Source organism: Vicia villosa, linkage group LG1 (assembly GCF_029867415.1).
Source record: "Vicia villosa cultivar HV-30 ecotype Madison, WI linkage group LG1, Vvil1.0, whole genome shotgun sequence".
Classification (NCBI taxonomy): Eukaryota; Viridiplantae; Streptophyta; class Magnoliopsida; order Fabales; family Fabaceae; genus Vicia; species Vicia villosa.
Genome location: NC_081180.1, coordinates 100,721,383 through 100,727,252, shown reverse-complemented (window position 1 = coordinate 100,727,252; position 5,870 = coordinate 100,721,383).

Sequence of the window (5,870 nt, the reverse complement as noted above, 5' to 3'; positions counted from 1 at the left end):
TACTCGTCACAAAACCGGACACTTCAAGAAGGATTGTCGTAAAAGAGGGAGCAAGGGTGATTATGTTCAAATTATGGTTGTCTGTGATGAAGATGGTTAGGAAAGTGATGGCGCACTAGTGGTAACAAGTTTGGAGACATATAATAATTTTCTTATTGACGCAAGATGCTCATATCACATGTCTATGGAAAGGTGGAGTTGTTCTTAAGCTAAGAAGGCTGAGTTGTTCAACTAAAAAATAATAAGATTTGTAATTTTCATAGTATTGGTTAAGTTATACTAAAAATGTTCGATGACTATTAGCTCCTTCTACATAATGTAAGGTATTTTCCCGAGCTTAAGAGAAAATTATTGTGCATAAGTATGTTTGATAATCATGGCTACTACACTAGAATTAAACGCGAGGTGTTAAAAATTTCACTTTGTGCAATCACAATGGTTAAGAGGTACAAATGTGTGGTTTGCATATTTTGGGTGGTTCCCTTGTTATATTTCGTATCATTACCTAGTCAAAAATTTCATGACATAACTAAGCTATAACTTTTGAGATTAGGGCATCTCATTGAAAGAACTTTAGTTGAACTTGATAAACAAGGGAGTGGGAAATTGAATTAAATGGAACTTTTGTGGTAATTGCAAACTAGGAAAACAACGAAGGATGAAGTTCAGGAGTGGGATGCATAACTCTAGTATAAATTTTGAGTATGTTCACTCTTGGGGATGGATTCTATCTCCTATACATTTTTCATGATTTCTATAAAAGAGTATAAGTCTACACTTTTAAAAGTAAAAGCGATACCTTTTAAAAATTTAATGAATAGTATATTGTTAAAGTAAGTCAATTTGAAACAAACTAAATGTATTGAGAATTTAAAAATGGTCTATAGTTTGTTTCAGATGAATTTAATGAGTTTTGCAAGAAACTAGGTATCAAAAGACAAAACTGTTGTTGGAATACCTCAACAAATGGCCTAGCAGGATGCGTGAATTTTACCATTTCGTAGAATTAATATATTTTATCCACTTCACTCTTGTCCCTCTGTATGACTTGGGGATTACCATGTTAGCCGACTTTATAATTGTCTTCTTACAAACAACTTTTAATGATTCTAAAGCGATCAACTTGTCATGCAAGTCGAAGGATGACATACATTACTTTCTCTATGAGAATCACTTATGATACTTGTATAACATACTATGTAGTATTCTCATAATGAGTCAATCAAGTTTTCATATTACTCGTAATATTTATACTCATGTGAAGACTTGTTATCTTGCATCAATGAATTATGAGATATGGTCATCACATAATCACATAATAGTCTATACACATTATTGTTGTCTCATTTGACAATAAAGATTATTTAGAGATACTTTAAGAATGTAATTGTCATATCTAATTATATATCACATTTAAGACATACTTAACGTGTCATTAAAAGATTTAACTATTATAGAGACTTTATTACTCAAACATAATAAAGAAAATTATTTATTATCAATAATTAACATGATACAAGCTATAAGTTTAAAAATAAAATTGTTGACATTTTTTACTTACACCAATAGGTCACACTGATACAAACCAAATGTAATGTTTCACGCGTAACAAAATTATCCTTTGTAGGAATTCTATCATATTAATCTCCAAATAAATAATAAATATCTTACAATGGAACTTATTCCAATTGAATTCACATAATAGAAAATGTGTTGTGAAATTGAAAAGTAACTAACCTATTATGGGGGAGAGAAGAGCTCTCCAATTCATTATACTTCCAATAATTGTTACAAGAGCTCTCCAATTCACCCAACAAGAACAAAACATATTTTCTACCCAAGTTTTTCCCAATATCTTTAACTCTATATATAAATCACATAAATCCAAGATGTTTTGTAGTGTTTCTGAATCTCTTCAGATACCTCCAAAGGTTTCCCTAAATACCAAGAGCTACATGGAGTTTTTACCTTTGACTATCTAATTTCCCCTACATGGAGTCTTTCAAATTACATTCTAAAGGTTTTAACGAAAAATTATACAATTATCCGCTTTGACTTTAAACTGACGGTGATACCAACTTACCCATAAACTACCTTATTGTTTTCTACCATGTTTAAATCACTTTTTAAAAACTATGATCAAATCTAAGCCACAGTTGAACCGTGATCTTATCACTTGCATTCAATTACTTCAAACTATGATTTTTTCTTAGGTAATATGACATGCTAACAAGAATGGTTCTACAACCATCTTTGACTCACTTTGTTTTTGAATGCCTATCTGAACGTTCCTAATTTTTTAGTTGTGTAATGCTTCAATGACATTCAAAGTATAACTACTAAGGATGATATAATTGTATCCCATAGATGTCACAATCTATGTTTTTTACCTTATCAAGACTCAAATGATAATCATAGGTCATTGTAAATGTTCCCATACTACTACTAGTGACCATAACAGCAACCTTAACCTCTAATCGAGTCTTACTAGCCATAGTTTCTAATATGTTCATTTCTAGGTCTTTATTATTTCTCCCCTTACAAGACTCATTGAAAGCAATACATTTGTGAAAGATAAATTTTTCTCTTCTAGGATCCAATTCCCACAATTCATAACCCTTCCTACCTTCTGGATAACCTATTAAGAAACACTTCCGAACTTGACCATCAAGCTAAAGCCAATACATGTGGAAGAAGAGTGAAATGAAATATGTATATGAAACTCTTTACCTCAAGTTTGTGCCTACTTTATATATATATATATATATATATATATATATATATATATATATATATAGAGAGAGAGAGAGAGAGAGAGAGAGAGAGGGAGGGAGAAAGAGAGTAAAATAAAAAACTATCTATTTGCTTGTTGTCTTTAGCGAAGAATCGTTGGTTGTATTTTACGAATGAGATCTCTTAGGATCCTAAGGATAACCGTGTTTGAAAATGAAGATTCTGGAAGAAAATGAAACCTATTTTTGGTGATTGATCGGGGTTGATGTGCTCGACCTATAAAGATCCAGGATCAATCTCGTCAGCCTAGAACAGTTGCCCCTAAGGCCACATTGATGTTTAAACTAGACGGGAGTTTGGTATTGCTACCACGGATTCCGACCACCCATTGATCATTTTAAGATAGATGAATGAGAATCATTTCAGTTCTTAAGGAACCAAAAATTTAATGCGCCATACTTCTAGCATATTTTTATAGATATCATCATTATGGTTTTTGAGAATCGAAACTATTGAATGTTGCGTGTGAATGATTAGACGTGTTTAGTGAAACCTTTTTCATTCTAGAATATATATTTCGCTTAGGAAAATAAGTGTTTTTTCCGAGTCTTTCTTCTCAATTTTGATGGTTTCCTCCTTCCTTAGCATTTTTTTCGTTTTCTTGTAACTGCAAAGCTAATGAAATATGAGTAAAAAATCATAGAAAATAGCTCATAAGTCTCAGAAGGATATTCCATCTTCTTGGATGGATCATGTATATTTCTTCACTTTTTTTGCTTCTTCTAAAACATATGGTCTTGACGATGCTTTTACAGAAGTTGGTTTGTATTTTGTTTGGGGAACATTGAGTCCTTCTGAGGGTAAAAGAATATGCGATAAATATGGTGGTTGCACTATACCTTTTTATGAATCTATTTTCTTTACCATGGGCCATTGTCTTCAATTCACTATTTTGGAGATAGAGGTTCTGAAACAATCTTCAATGGCTCCTTTGCAACTCCACCAAACATGTTGGGTGTACCTAAAATTTTACTAGCATTTGTGTGAGTACATGAATGGAAGACCTTATGTGTTTCTCTTCTTTCATCTCTTTAAACTCCTTTGTGCCGGGAAATCCCGGAATTGAGTAGAGGATTTCTCTTCCTCAAATCGACTATTCGTGGGTTTGAACATCTTCCAGAGCTCTGCCTTTTGAAGATTAGTTCTTTCTGGTAACCCTTGTTAGCTTTGAAGCTCATGTTGCAATTTGCAATGTCGATAATAAAGTGGAGGGAAAATGTGCATACTTATTCTCCAAGTATTTGACCGAGGGTTACTTTCTACTAGGGAATCACTTTTTCACATACAATGAAAAGGATCTCTCTTATGAAGCTCGATATCAAAAAGCCCGGTTGGTGAAGTTTATCAATAATCTAGGATATATATATATAAGGGGAGCTACTCCAGTGACGAGGGTTTAAATGAAATGCTTAAAGCGTCTTATTAAAGTCTGATTGTGTTAGCTGAAGATTTCGTTTTGAAGTATTTATCCTTCGAAGAGGTAGAAAATCGAAGGAAAGATGGTTACTGATGGCCATCCTTTAAAAATAAAAGAATGGCTACTGATGGCCATGCTTCGAGAGTAAAGATTTCTAAGTTCGCTATGAAGGTAATGAATACTGAAAGCTAGTGAAAAGTATGTGTCTTCGGGGACTTAGACAAATTTGTAAATATATTCAAGTATTACTACTTAGCGTGTTTTTTCGTAGTGTTTGTTTAATACACTGCCACGCGTCGAAGACGGACTCAGGCGGGAAGATTTGAAATTCGAAGACGGTTTCGTAACTGTCCAATAACAGATGGCATCGCTAGGAGTTTTTATGAGAAACGTGGCAGCAGATTAGTATAGGACCGTTAAGGTCGAAACTAGTATAAATAGGAGTCTTAATGTTAGGATTCTGTGTGTTCATTTTGTACAAATCACTCACATATTTACTCAAGTATCAAGCGTTAAGAGAAAGAGTTCGCTGAGAAAATGTACGTATGACACCACCATTTTAATACATGTGTATTATCTTTTGTTTTTTATCTTCCAGAATTACTGCATTTCGTTTACTTCTTGCCATTTACATTTCTGTATCTTTACTTTAATGTCATTTACTTTCGAATTACCTTTCATGTTATTTACTTTCAAAGTCTTTTACATTTCTGCAGTTTAAGATTCTTTACGTTTCAATTGTCCTTTTAATTTTCTATGTTATGTTACTTATCTTTTCGTTGAAGTCACATTTATATGTAACAAAGTGATTGTCAAGACTATTTGTTCTATTAATCGAACAACGCTTATTGAAGAAGACAAATAATGAATATGGTTCGAATAAACATTGATAACAATCTTCTTGACTATGTGTCCTAGGATCAATCTAGTCGATCCTGCGAGTAACCAAATCATATTTATTATAGTTTGGAAGACTAGCGGTTGTTTACCGGAAATCACCGTAAACAGATTGTTGATAAGCTTCTACTCTCGGGAAGAGAGAAAAACCATATTTTGTAAGCTTTTGGTCTTTTGAGTTTTATAGTATTTTTAACCTGCATGTACCTGATGTATACATTTTAATCATGATTATACAAAATTCATGGGTAACAAAGAGCAGTTCAAGTTTCTAAGGTAGGGAGTACGGTTGATCAAAAATGATATTGTTACGGATAACTTGTTGGCTCAATCGAATGTCCCAGGTCGACTGCTCACCCTTTACTGATGCAATTTGACATTCTATATGCCAAAGGTCGTAGACCCTTCCATTGGATGAGGAATATGCTTACTTGGCTAGCCTTTTTTTGGCCTATTTTAGAGGAAGAAATGGGTAATCTAGCAAGGTATACTCGGCATGCCTCGACTGCTCTGGTTCTTGGTGCATCCGATCATTGGGAGGATTTCTAGTTTGACTAGAACTGCATAAAAAAGCAACGGATAGAGGACATCATCCACGACCCGAAGCTTTAGCGGGATATGTACCTACATGAAGCGAAGATAACTTTTATCCCTCTTTCTGGGGTGGAGGATGTTTTTCTACCCTTCAAGCTTACTGGTTCTCTTTCCGGCCAGGTAGCTCATCTAATGAGGATCATGGTGATGAAAAATTAAACTTTGTCTA